Source organism: Oxyura jamaicensis, chromosome 20 (assembly GCF_011077185.1).
Source record: "Oxyura jamaicensis isolate SHBP4307 breed ruddy duck chromosome 20, BPBGC_Ojam_1.0, whole genome shotgun sequence".
NCBI lineage: Eukaryota > Metazoa > Chordata > Aves > Anseriformes > Anatidae > Oxyura > Oxyura jamaicensis.
This window is the reverse complement of record NC_048912.1, coordinates 3,834,753-3,848,800: the sequence shown is the minus strand read 5'-3', so window position 1 is coordinate 3,848,800 and position 14,048 is coordinate 3,834,753. Positions and strand designations below refer to the sequence as shown.

Here is a 14,048-nt window from a genome sequence, read left to right as displayed (position 1 = left end):
GGGCCCTTTTCATATGTGTGTAAGCCAATTGTGAGCTCTGAGAGATTTCAGAAGGTGCTAAAAGAAGCCTGATTAAAATAGATAAGAATCTTCAAGATAATCTGCTGCTGTCACTGAAAAAAAAATCCAGTTTAAGGCAGGTGGGGAAGGGGAGGAATTCCCCACCAGTTTTAGTGGCAAAATGAGCCAGGAGATAATCCTTGACTAATGTAAGGAGTCACATTTTGTTGGTCAGTTTTGTTGGCCAGATCATTCTTCATCGATGATCTGGATGAGGGGATTGAGTGCACCCTCAGCAAGTTTGCAGACAACACCAAGTTAGGTGTGTGTGTCGATCTGCTCGGGGGTAGGAAGGCTCTGCAGGAGGATCTGGATAGGCTGGACCGATGGGCCGAGGCCAGCTGTATGAAGTTCAACAAGGCCAAGTGCCGGGTCCTGCACCTGGGGCACAACAACCCCAAACAGAGCTACAGGCTGGGAGATGTGTGGTTAGAAAGCTGCCTGGCAAAGAAGGACCTGGGAGTAGTGGTTGACAGTCGGCTGAATATGAGCCAGCAGTGTGCTCAGGCGGCCAAGAAGGCCAGCAGCATCCTGGCTTGCATAAGAAACAGCGTGGCCAGCAGGGCCAGGGACGTGATTGTCCCCCTGTACTCGGCTCTGGTGAGGCCGCACCTCGAGTACTGTGTTCAGTTTTGGGCCCCTCGCTACAAGAAGGACATGGAGGTGCTCGAGCGAGTCCAGAGAAGGGCTACGAAGCTGGTGAAGGGTCTGGAGAACAAGTCTTATGAGGAGTGGCTGAGGGAGCTGGGACTGTTCAGCCTGGAGAAGAGGAGGCTCAGGGGTGACCTTATTGCACTCTACAGGTACCTCAAGGGAGGCTGTAGCGAGGTGGGGGTTGGTCTGTTCTCCCACGTGCCTGGTGACAGGACGAGGGGGAACGGGCTAAAGTTGCGCCAGGGGAGGTTTAGGTTGGATATTAGGAAGAACTTCTTTACTGAACGGGTTGTTAGGCACTGGAATAGGCTGCCCAGGGAAGTGGTTGAGTCACCATCCCTAGAGGTCTTTAAAAGACGTTTAGATGTAGAGCTTAGGGATATGGTTTAGTGGAAGATTTGTTAGCGTTAGGTAGGAGGTTGGACTCGGTGATCTTGGAGGTCTCTTCCAACCTAGACTATTCTGTGATTCTGTGTTGGAGATACTTGGGAAAACTTGTGCAGGTTGCATATCACCTATCTAGAACTAGAGCGAACCACTCCAATTTTACGGTTTTTGAAGTTGTAACAGGCTATCCTGTGAATAAGTGTAAGGAATCATGTAATAAAGTGTTTGTTTTTTTCCCCCCTCTGTATTTTTTAAGGAATTAATCTGAATAGATTCAGTTGCAAATGCGTTTTCTGGCAATAGAGGTGACCTATAATGGAACACATTTAAAGTAATCCCAGGCAAATGATGCAAAAATAACTCCTTTTAATTTTTAAAGAGGCAGTTTCCTGCTAAAATATTGCCTTGGGCTCAGCTCATTGAAAGAACTTCAGCAATCCAATAGCTTTTCTGGCTCAGCAGCTGCGTAGAGATACTTCAATGCCTCCAGGGGTACTGATGCATCATGACTGTGCCTTTGCCCCTCAAGTCATATCATTGCTCGAGTCTCAGTGGAGGCACAAACAATTTTTTTCTTTTCTGATAATGACTCTACGCATATTTGACAGCTGAAGCCAAAGAGAAGTCAAGGTGAGTTCCACTTATCCTCCTTTTCCTCCTCCCCAAAAGGATGAAAAGTCCAAGTGTTTAAAAGTACCAGGGGAAGTGGAGTGCCTGAAGTTTGCCAGGAAATAAAGCAATTCATACCGAACATTTCCATTCTCTGTGGGACACTGAGACAAGTGTGCTGATGAGAATGGAATTCATCAGCTGGAGACCAAAATACAGATAAGCAGTTACCTATCATCTGGAGAGATGGCCAGAGCATTTTCAGAGTAGTTGTCAAGCTGTTGAAGTCCATGTCACAAACAAATATAAGCACCTGTCCCAAGTAGCAGGAGATTCTGGTTTTAAAATTGCTAGGTAAATAAAGCATAGGTCTTTGAATAGAAAAGTCTCATCCTGCTACCTCCAATTGAAGTTTAATCTTCCTAGAAATACCGGGAAGCCTCCAGCACTGCCTGGTAGTTGCATCTTTTGTATTGTTTACTTAATCCCTAGCCCACTGTGGTTACTTTAACATGCAGCTTAGTCTATACTGGTATTGTTTTAAGACTTCATGCCGCGTGCCTAGGACCAATGTAATTCCTCACTAGTAATAACCTCTGAAGTGTTATTTTAGACAGTATCATCATGGCCTTATGCTGCTTTAACAGAGTTCAGCTGACCTATTGCTTAAAGAGAAAGAAAAATCTAGTGGTTAGTCTGTGACAGGTTTTCAGTTCTAACACATATCTGTGGTCTGTATTACTGATCCAGGTAGAAATAGAAGGCTTTAACTACAATGGGAAAAAAGGAAAAAAAAAAAAAAAAAAAAAAAAAAAAAGGTCAAACTATGAACCTGTGCAGTGCTACTTTAATGAGGTCTCTGTAGGGAGCACAGTTCCTGAAAAACACTACTGGCAGAGCCACCCTATCAGCAACAGGAGCAGGGAAGCTTGGAGCTGTGCTAGCAGATCTGCAGCTATCTAGAAGCTCTGCAATTGTTGCTGTCATTAGGGAGAAACAAGCCGAACAACCTACTAAAATGTATGAAAGAAAAATTCCCTCCAAGGTGCAGATCAAGAATTACCGCTTTATGAATTTGAGCTGGTGATGTCAAGTTGCACATTACACTTGGGAACAACTGGCTCGATTCACACAAAGGTATCCTGCAGGTGACGGTCTTTCAAATGCCCTTGAGCACAAACCCTCCTAATAAAAATACAAATAAAGCCCTCTTCTCCCCCGAAGTAACTAGTAGTTCTTTCTGTACAATGCTCTAATTGTAGTTTGTTGTATTTTCTGCACTGTATTTTTTCTAGTTCTGTTTTCTCTTCTTAAAAATAATAATAAAAAAAAAAGTCTCTAACCTTCCAAATAAACAAACTGTCTATTCTACTTCCATCCCACTTGCTTTTCCTTGGGACAGATTTTCTCCTCAGATCCCTAACCATTCTTGCAGTTCCCTGCCAGGCAGACTTCCATGTCACACACGTTGCCAGTGCAGTTTGCACGCACACTGCTCACATGCCAACTGGGCTGAGATCCAGCAGCACAGTCTTCAGCAAGTCATTTGGCAGGCAGAATCACTAAGTTCATCATGACTGAATAGTTTCTGAAGAGCCTAAATAAAATGCAAGGACCTTAATGAACCTTTTTTTACTTCTACAAGAGTGCTCCGATTGATATCTATCCTTCACGCTGCTGTTGCAGTCTTAAATGCGCCTATAGCATTGCATTTAAAGTGGGTTAAAAAAGCCCCCTGCATTCAGTGGAGGAATTAATTGTTTCACTGGGTGCAGCCGCAGCTGGACTTCTGAATCTTGTAGATCCCTAAATCAGTGTGTGATTACAGTCTGGGGAGCAGAAAGCTCTTTCAAGGGAATGTGGAAAGCTTAGGGAACTGTGCAAGTCAGTTGATCTGCATGCTGGAAAGATGGGGATCTGAGCCATGCAGAAAGCCCAGCGATCACCGTGGGGAGGCTGAGGGAGCACAGCGCGGCCGCTAATGTAAGGAGCGGGTGCTGAGTTAGCAGGTGTCAGTGTCTGGCAGGTCAAGCAGCCCCTTGGGGAGATGCTGTTGAAAGCAAGCTGTGCAGTGGGGATAAGCTGAAGAGCTCTAGCTAAAGCCAAGTCCTCAGGTAGTTTCAAGGTGTGTAGGTATGTATGGAGACAGGTAGATCAATCCGTGTTTAGAAACACAGCTAAACAGTGCTAATGGGTTTTGCTGGCACACTGGTTCGGGTAGGAAGCTCTGCAGAGGTGTTTTTGCGTGTGCTGTTGTGAACGAGGCGTTGTTACAGCTGTCTTGTAGCGAGCTGTGAGTGGCAGAATCTAACGGCTCTGTAATGAGCCCTGTCTCCCATCGAGTCTCCTGGCAGACTGAAAGCACCACAACCTGATGAATCTTCAACCGATCCTGTAAAAGCTGCTGTGCTTTAAAGCCCCTAATAAGCAAATGATGCTTATTGTGCTTATGCCCGTGTGGGAGTTCAGCTTCAAAGCCCTTGTGTACAAAGGCATGCAACAAAGATTTCTTTCTTTATCCTAAGCGTGTGTAACGTCAAACCAGCATCAAACACTAGAAAGACCTATGCTGCCGCTGTAATGCAGGAACAAGCAATCCAATTCAAGGTCACGGACCAGCTTTGGCACTTAAATTTTCCTGCTTCTAGATCATGTGAGGTTGTCTCAGGCATTTGCTCCACAACCCAGCTTCATGTACAGAGGTGGACCCAGGTATTTTGTGCAAACTTGTATTAAATCTATAAAGTGTAAATACACAAAACTTGTTAGTAACTGCGTTCTGCTGTTTATTTGGACAGCTGGGAGCTTACTGGTGCGCTCCGTAAGTGACATTGGCTTTCACCATTGTGAATATGTTGTGTGTGGGTAATCATTTTTTCCAGATTGTCAATTCTCAGAATATTTCTTCCTTAAAAGGAGAAGGAAAAACAAATAATAATAATAATAATAAACACCTTAGCATTCCTGTCTGAAATATCGGTAATGTTTCCCGGAGGGGGAGGCCCTGTTATAACGCCTTACAATCCTAGAAGCATGTAAAGTGTGGCTCCGTGATATTCAGTTCCTTGGCTAGAAAAAATGACTCTCAGCCTGTTGAAGTCCTTACAAACGAGCCATGCCTAAAGGCAACATTTAAACAGTAAACTGTCTTTTTAAACATTGCAAGGTGTAGTCTTGTAATCACTTATGTTCTCATCTTTACAATTATTAAGTCCTATGTGGGTTGCACATAGGGTCTTGGGAAAATAAGGATGCATTTGCAGCTTCTAACTAGCTAGTTTTTTCGGTCGCTGTTTTTGAAATGCTTTAAACTTCTATTTAGATGCAAGGAATAATAATACAAAGGGCTTTCGTAAACAATTTCAGCTCTTTAATAGGATGCTTGGAGACTAGTTCCCCTAATCCCAGTGGATGTGAGTTTAAATTGCACATCAAAGGTTACAGATCCTCTGATTTTCCATGTGAAATTGCAGTCTGCCCTTGATCATCTCTCCAGCTGCCAATATGCCATTTCTTCTCAGTCGCTTCACTCACTTTTTCTCAACAGGAGAGGTTGTTACATGCAAACCATCTCTTAAAGGGTCATGTATAGGGTCAATATTTGTGGGATGCACTGTCTGCATTTACAGTAGAGTGGGAACAGATTGTTCCTGGCTTTGACCCCTGGAAGTGCACGCTTGCTATAATACAAAGTGTGATTATGGGATGTGATAGCTACCCACTGCACGGTTATGCTTGCATTTCTTTTCATGGCCCTTTTTTAAGCTATTCATGAAATCTGAACTTTTTAAAATAAAATCTTCCCTACTAAAAGGTGTAGCAAATAAACGTTTCCTGGAAAAGATGGAAGGGGTTGGGATCTGAACTTGGCTGAGTCATTTGTTTGTTTACTTAAAGGACTTTATTTTATTTTTTGGTTAAGAGTGAAAAATGGCTCCCACAAGAAGAAAAGCAACAACCACAAAATCTCGCAGCCAATTTATATGAAGGTCTACAGTCAAAATAGTAGAAAAATGACAATTCTCAGAAATTGCCTTCAGTGAGAAGTGGCTTTGAATGTTCCCATGAAAATCAATCATGTTACAGCTTCTCAATTGCATTCTGTGGATGCGTGATACTCCTGGGACGGAGCTTGCTCACTAAGTGTGCACTGAAGGAAGTCCGTGCTACACACAGCTGGCTGCCGCATTTAGCTGAACATTAAGAGAACATTAAGGAGACACAGTTAAGTGCTCAAAACCCAGGAAACGATCAGTTAAGGACTGTATATTTGGTTGTAGCGTTATCACCCTTCTGTAAGGGCATTTGACAACGCAATCTTCCCACAACTGGATATTATTCTCTGTTCATCTGCAGCACTAATGGTTTCCTTTGACACTGGCTTTATCTAGTGTCACGTGCTGCAGTATATTGTTCGTCCAGAGTCCATGAAAGTCAATTATATGAAGAATCAGTGTTTTACTGCATCTGTGGTATGTTGAATAGAATCCCTTAATCTACAGTAGCAATGAACTGTGTGGCCATGCATAATCTGTTTAAATTTGGAGCTCTGTCTGCTCTACAGTTGGCTGCTTCATCCTCTTGATTACACGTAAGGAAAGCTGTGCATGTACACAGTAAAAGTAGTTCCGTAGTTGACAGGTTTTGTGCAGGAAGAGGGCTGGACTGTCTGAACATGAATTATATTTTGTGTGGTTGCTGACTTGTGTTTTCTGAACACTTGGTAGCAGGTTGGGCAGAGACTGCCCGAGTTCTGCCCCCCTCTTAGCCAGGATTCAGGCCAGAAATTGGAAAATGAATGGTGCTGATTGTACTGATCTGTTCTCTCTTCTTGGTAACCGGGAAGGCCTGTAAACCTGAGCATTGCTTGCTTTCCTAGTGGGTTTGGGTGCCATGTCAGCACAGACTGTGTTGCTCTGTCTCTGGGACAAGGCTGGGGTCAGTGAGAAACTTCTGGTGAGGTCTGAGGGGAGCGTGAGCTCACAAGAAGTACCTGGCTCAGTCCAGTTCTTCGCCAGCAGAATCCCATAGAGAGTCTTTCCCACTTCCCACCATGCCCTCACATTGTTTAATGGACTAATATGGCTCTTAGGCTCCCCGTCAGAATTTGAACATGAGCCTGAGAGACCCCTTAGCCACGCTCTGGGCACTGAGTGGCTTTGCTGACGCTGCAGAGAAAGCCAGCTTTACCCGTGCACAGGGGTGCGGGAGCCAACGTGCGCAGGTGCCGTGCCGGTGAAGCAGGGGACGGCTTTTCGTCTGCTATCACATTTGGAAACAAAATGCCATGGCAGGACTGAAGTCAGTTGGGTTGATTTAAAGCTCCTGTGGGGGATAATAGGACTTAAGCCTTGCTGTATCCGTGTGATGCTTCCTGGGGCCGTTGTGCTGCCTCCATCCCAGGAGGACGGCAGCAGGGAGGATGCAGCAGACGCAGGCTGCTCGGCAGCCCCAGAGTCTGCCTGTGTGCTCAGGGGCTAACCCCTGCTGGACACAGCCTGGCCCGTCCTCGTCACGGGGGTCTCTCTCCATCCTGTCCTAGTTAGCTTAACACAGCCTTAAAATCAAGGACATGTTTAAAGGGTTTCCTAGTTAGGGATATTTTTTGGAATAAGCACCTTAAAGCACTTTTGAACAAATATCTTCAAATTACATAGGATTCTTAATCAGGTGCTGCTCACTCAATGTTATTGCAAGATACACTTAACTCGGAAGCAGTTAATGATGCATTTTTAAATCCAATGGTTTCCAGTATGAATATGAGAAGCTTTTTGAGAAACTCAGATGTCAGGGCTTTTTTTTAAACCTATGACAACCTCGAGGTAAATAGCATACTTGTGTTATAAATAGTATGAATCAACTGTTAAAAAAATTGCTTGATCAAGCTTTCCAGAAATAAAAGCATAATACAGTCCCCTGAGCACAACAATTTCTTTGATTACCTTTTTATTGTTCTTTTGAAGCCGATAGACTTACAGCAATATAAATCCAATGCAAATGAGAGAAGATGTTTGGCTAAAAAAAAAAGTCTTTTTAAGAAGGAACTGAATTATTTTACTGTGTATGTTGGACTCATTCTAAACCAAATGATAAGAACAGAAAAAACATCATTTATTCTTTTTATAATGAAGCTGAAATTAAAAATATATATCCTTTTGTAGGTTTGTGAGCATCCTCTTCTTGCCTTCCAATACTTTACTTTTCTTTCTAGAAAAAAATAGTTTTGGTTTCTTCGCCTTTCTTTTTTCAGACATGCTGCTTCCCTTTATCGCTCATCTAGGAAACCAGTTGGTTCTTAATCCCCTTTCTTCCAGCTGGTCTTTTCAAGTGGCAGTGTACCTGTGCAGTTATGGTAATAGGAAGTACTTGAACAACTCCATATTCAGATCTTTCAATATCTTGCTTACCAAAATATGGTAAATAACTTGAAAGCAAACTCCAGATACAGATTGGTACTTGCTTCTGAGGTGGTTATTTCCCTTCCATTTTGAGTACCGCTTGATTTAGAAAATAGGCAATATTGAAAAATTCAGATTTAGCTTTCTGCTGTGAACTGGTGCAGCTGAAGAACTGTGTAAGAGAGAAGCAGCCAGTCAAGGTGATGTTCTCATCGCCTTCAAAGGGAGATGCCGGCATTATGGTTCCTTTGGGAAAATGAATGTTATTGCTGTCCCTGGTGCGTCTGTTAGACCCAGAGTTTCAGCTATGATCCTGCTATCCAGTGGACAGGATGGATTTCATTTGGGCTTTAGTTTCCTGTGCCCCACTCTCATTCCCAACCTCTTCCCTCCTTCTGCCCTCTCCATTCATCACTATTTTTCCTGCTTCCTATTCTCCCTGGTGTCCAGGTGGTATCTCTGACAGCAAGGCTGAGACAGCTTCCAGGAGGATGCTGGCAGCTGCAAGGTTTTAGCATGAGGATTGTTTGGGTTCCTTTGTTTCTAGTTCAACTGCTTTTGTCTGAAATTTTGTAAAGCAACTTAGAATGAGGCAGTCGCTTGACTTGGAAAATAAATACAAATGGATAGTTTAATATTTGCATCACTAAAAAATTTGCTCTTACAATTTTCAGCTACTTTAATAGCAAGGAATTATATTTTATCAATAAATGTGGCAAAAACATTTTATGTGCACGTGGTTCTTGCTTCTGTTACGTTGCGGTGAGTAGCAAACACCAGCTCTAAGTGATGTTGCTGTTACTCCTTTGTTTTGGTTTGGGATTTCCTTCATAGCCCACAGCTTTGACTAAGGCAAGTGTAACACAGCAAACCAGCTATGAGAGAGATTAAGCAGTGCTTTCAGCATCAAGAGCTGACTGAGGAACGAGTATGGGGATTGAATAACTGCCTCGATGCTGCAGTCCTATCAAAGCAATTTCTACAGTTGTCATTTTCTGCTATTAAACTGAACAATGAGGCTCTCCAATAAAATCATATGAAATAACAGCTCATTAAAACTCTCCTTAATATATAGCATGCTAATTAATGCCAGTGGGGTGCAAGCTTGAATGGCAGAATAGACTATAATGTTTAGAAAGTAGGTAAAATAAAAGAAGATATTTTATCATTAATGACCTTTTAGTAAACTAATGAAATCCTTAATGGCCTGCATACATTACTGAGGTGCTCCCAATTGCTTTGTTACCTACTCCGTTCTTCCTTCCTTTCTCATAGACATTAAATTTAGTTTTATTTATAGAAAACAAAAAGCATTAAAGTCCCAAGGAAATATGAATGGGAAGGAGAAGTCTGGACAAGGAGAACAGATGAGACTTCGCAGCCCTACAATGCCTGTACCTGGCGAAGAGGAAGAGGAAGGACCATGTTACATCCTCTCTTGTATGCATGTTGTCTGTGTTCGTATTCAGGTTTAATTGGCTGCCTGTTTGTGTGACTCCCAGTAAATAGGCTGGGGAGCAAATGGACATCTTTTATTCGCAGGGTCTCCCTGGGTTCACCTCCACAGTTATTCCTAGAGCTGTACTATGGTTTTCATCCTGCTGTACTAACCATGCTGTGCTTTTGCTGTGCCTGAATTAAGGGGTTTTATTCTTTGGTGCTTTTTGTCTGTCACTTCTTGCCAGCCTTAAATGTAACTTCCAAAAATGCCATTTAACTCTCCCTTAACCTTCATTAAAAAAAAATAGTACACAAATGGGAGAACAAAAGTCATTTGCTTCCTCCCATCTTCTGGATGAAATTTATTGGGATGGGGAGGGTCATAAGTAACAATAATCATCTGGCTTAAACTGAGTTTTAAAGTGGAAAATGTTCCCAATCATCCAGTCATAAAATACGTTCTTTAGTTCTGAAGTCTGGCAGAAGATTGTTCGCTAACCCGCTTTTCCCTGTTCATTAGAAGATAACTTTCTTCAAATTATTTCTTTTGTGTAACACTTGGCACAATTAACTTTAGTCTTGTACCCCAAAAGTCTGAAACTTCCTGATAAGATTGAAACCAATGTCCATCCCAGCAGCAATCCGAATTCACCTGCAGTAGTAATTGTTCCTAAGAAGCACGGGCGGTTGGCAAGTCTTAGAAAAAAGAGCCCATGGCTTGCTGTGTAATCATGTTTCAATCAGCTTTAGAGAACCATGAAATTGATTGTCCCCCTGACGTACTGTACACTTCGGAGCAGATACCGTGTGAGGCACGTTAATTCCTTCCTTGGCTCCAAGCACACAAAAGAGAGCTCTCTGCTTTCCCTCCCAGTCTTACAAACCAAGGAAGAAGGGAGCACAAATCACCTTGAAATCAGAATTTGAGAGCATAGCAGCATCAGCCAGCCCTGTTTTGTTTTCCTAATCATCCAGTGAAAATCATGGTGATTTAGGAGAAAGATGTCCAGGCTGCTGGCTGCATACAGGGGAGCATGGATGAATTACAAAGCCAGTGGTGGGCATGACCAAACAAAGAGGAATCAGAAAAGTCTGATAGAAAGAAGAGCTGAGTGAGTGTCTCATTAATATAGTGTCCTTGTTGTCCTCTTGGATAGTGGCATCAGCTTCTCTGTTCTCCTGGAGCTGAAAACAAAGGGATGAGGGGTAGATATGGTCTTGAGGCAATGAAGAGTATTCCTTTTTGGATATCTGCAAAGGTCTGGCACTGTTTTCAGAGAATTTAATTCCTGTTTCAAACTTCATCATTTCAGGAATATTTTGGTTTGTCAACAGAGGTGAAACCCAATTCAAAATAAATCCCAAATCCAACCCACCTATGAAAATTCTAGGAGCTCCTTCTTATCCTGAGTCCTGTCCCTACGAGATCCACCATCTTCACCATTCTACATTTTGTGTTGAAACATTCCTAAATCAGTTTGAAATGCATCCTGTGCTGGAAGCAGTTCATGGGCTAATTGTAAAGTTTGCAAGAAGGACTCAAGAAAGGCAAGGCTATTGTTGTCATCCTTCAAGTCCTACAAGGCCCATATCTTAGGTGGAGAAAAACTAGAAAAAACACTGAAATAGTAAAAGGTCTTTCTGTCTAGATTTACACCGTCTTTTAGAGTGAACGATCTTTCTCTAAGGCACTTTTTGGCAACTTTCCAGAGTCAGAAATGTGGCCCTCTGAAATGCCGGGCAAGTCCAGGCCATCTCCATGAGCTCCTGCACAGAACTGCTCCCACAGGCGAGTGATGGTTGCTCTGAGCTGTGCGTCAGCGTTAGCTGCACCGGGGGATTGTCATCTCTGTTGGATATCCCATTGCCATGTGTGTGCACCCCTAGCTTTCCTGTAGCTGGAGTTCGGCAGCAGAGCAACGTCATGTAATGTGTTTGTGGTGTGTTGTTTTTTTTCTCATTAGTTTTGTTTTGTTTTGTTTTGCACAGACCACAGAAGGCTTGTGGCTGCAGATTAATGGTTTGGTTATCGGCAAAGAGAAATAGAAACACAACTGGTGTACCTAGACCTCCCTTATTTTACAGTCAAGGGCACTGTTTCTTTTAGTGCTTGGATTCTTTTTCCACTAAGAGAAAAACCTTTCTAAGTTATTTAATTTTCCATGTCTTTGCGACAGCGTGAAACTTATATTAAATTTAGAGGAAAAGACAATAATCTGTATACAGCATTATTAACTTGCCATTTTCTTATTTAGGACACTGACAAATAGGAAATTATCCAAGTTGTACAAGGTTTCCAGACAAAAGTTTGCATCCTTACCTAGCTACTGTCCTTATTAAGGATGAACTATGTGGTCCTGTCTCTGCTGCTGCTGCTGAGCAAACAGCGCTTGATAGATACAACTCAATCATTTTCCTGGCTACCGTCATCTTTTATATATATATTTATATATGTGTAAAATCTGTCTTGTATAGCTTCACTTTCCAGATACATTTTCTTTCTAAACTATCTACAAGTAGACCATATTTTCCAGCTAAATAAAACTGTTTTAGGAGGCTACTGCTTTAGGAGGAGTGCCAGCAGGAGACAAGTCTGTTGCTGAACTGACACTGAAGTTCCAACAACCTTGGCTTGGGCAGGAGTAATGAGACATAGCCTTGGGCTATAAATTGCATTGACTTGGGAACATGGGGAATTCATTCTGCTTTGCCTGAGGCAAAGGTCTGCTGTGCTGTCAGCTGAGTTTCTTAGGCTTGCAGTTCCCTCTGTCATGGTAATCAGGCACCAAGAAAGCTGCTTCTGAAAGAGTTTTGAGGAGGTCCCTTGTTACCTGCTACTAGTTTAACTTGTATAATCTCAGCAGCAGCAACAGAACCACAGCAGCAGCAGAGGGGCATCTACTCCTAGCTGCTTTACTACGAGCTTTAAATAAAGACTTTGTGGCCCTTTGCAACAGCCTTTCTGGACCATGAGCAATTCCCTACAGCTACAGCGGTGTGCTAATAGTGTCATATGGAGAGATGGTATCGATGAGTTGCAGTTCTGTCTGCTGCATGGAGATCTTGGCGTTTTCCTTTGTTACTCTGAGCTTCTCAGCAGCATTAGAAGAAGAAAGATGTGAAAGTGTTTAAGTGTTTGACATTTCTAATGGGGGAAGCACTGTAGCAATGGCCTTCCTTTCTTCCTTTCTTACCTGAGACAAAGGGGAAGCCCTGGTGAAGCTTTTGTGCCTGAGAAGAATTGAGATATGCAGTTTACCCACTGCTTTTTCATGTCATTACATAATTGTTTTAGCAGCTTTGCTCCTACAGGGATCCATGCACATCTCAGTGACCAAATTATTTGCTGGGATTTAACGCAGTGCTGTCTAAACAGAGTATCTGTGAACATAATCCTTAATGATATGCTGGGGGCACACACTGCTTGTGGAAGCCTTGCCTGTGATTAATCAATTAAGAATAACAGAAGCCCAACAGTGGTTCCTCTGTTTTGGTAGACAGTCAGAAACATGCTGAAGCTGAACATGCATCTGTACTTGTCTGCAGTTCTGCACAGGATTTTCAGGGTTGTCTCAAATTAGATAAGCACGGAACAAAATACTCTGCCAATTGTTGCTGTGCACAGCAGGTCCTTTAAGAATGATGACATCTGTTTTTTGGAGATGCCTACTTGGTTGTGCCAATAGTCATGTTTATGGCACAGACCAGCACAGCAGTGTTTTTGAGGTATTATCAAACAGTCTGTGTGGAGGTGTGTGTGGAGGTTGTTAAGAGAAAGCATTTTGTGTTTGCTGATCTGTGTTAATGGGGGGTTGTAAGTTGAGTCCTCGGCAAGACTGGCTGAATTGCCATCTGGTCAGGAAATTCTTGTGTTCCCAAGTCTGTTAGGAGCCTGTTCTGAATGTACAGGCTGTGTCAGTGCAGGTAAGAAAACCAAACTCTGAAGCAATACGCTCTCACCGTTGTACGACACTGGGCATTCGGAGAGCTGCTTGCTGCATGTCTTCACAGCACAATACTGGCACGTTGTCCCTGAGCACTCAGCGCTTGCATCGTGTGCAGTGCAGGTCTCTTACCGCTTCCCTCAACAAGCAGAGTGAAGTAAAATAACTGCCAAAGCAATTAACAGGTTTGAGTTAATTTTCATAAACCATATTAACTGTTGTAAGAGAAAGGTGGAACGTTAGAAGATAAAAACGCGTATTGTTTTTCACTTAGTTACCTTTAGAAAATTTTGGAGATCCTGCCCGTATTTCGGGGGTAGTTCATAGAAAAGAAGGACAAGTATTAGTCTGTGATGAGCGCTTTCCTCAGCATCCCCTTCTCACCTAAGGGGATGCAGCATCTGGAGGCTGTACTGTGTCATGTTCAGCACAGCTTTTAGCACGTCAGCCTCTCAATGTACTGCTTATAAATATTTCTGCTTATAAACTTTACTGATTATAAACACTGCCAACAGCTAAATGCGCTGCAGTCTGGTACAACCCATTCAGCCTCAGC

At 42.8% G+C, this 14,048-nt stretch overlaps 1 protein-coding gene across 13 annotated transcripts in view; it reads left to right on the top strand.

Annotated features, from left to right (window-relative positions):
• PTPRT (protein tyrosine phosphatase receptor type T) overlaps nucleotides 1–14,048 on the top strand; it is a 502,670-nt gene that overhangs the window by 348,390 nt on the left and 140,232 nt on the right. The window lies entirely within an intron of this gene.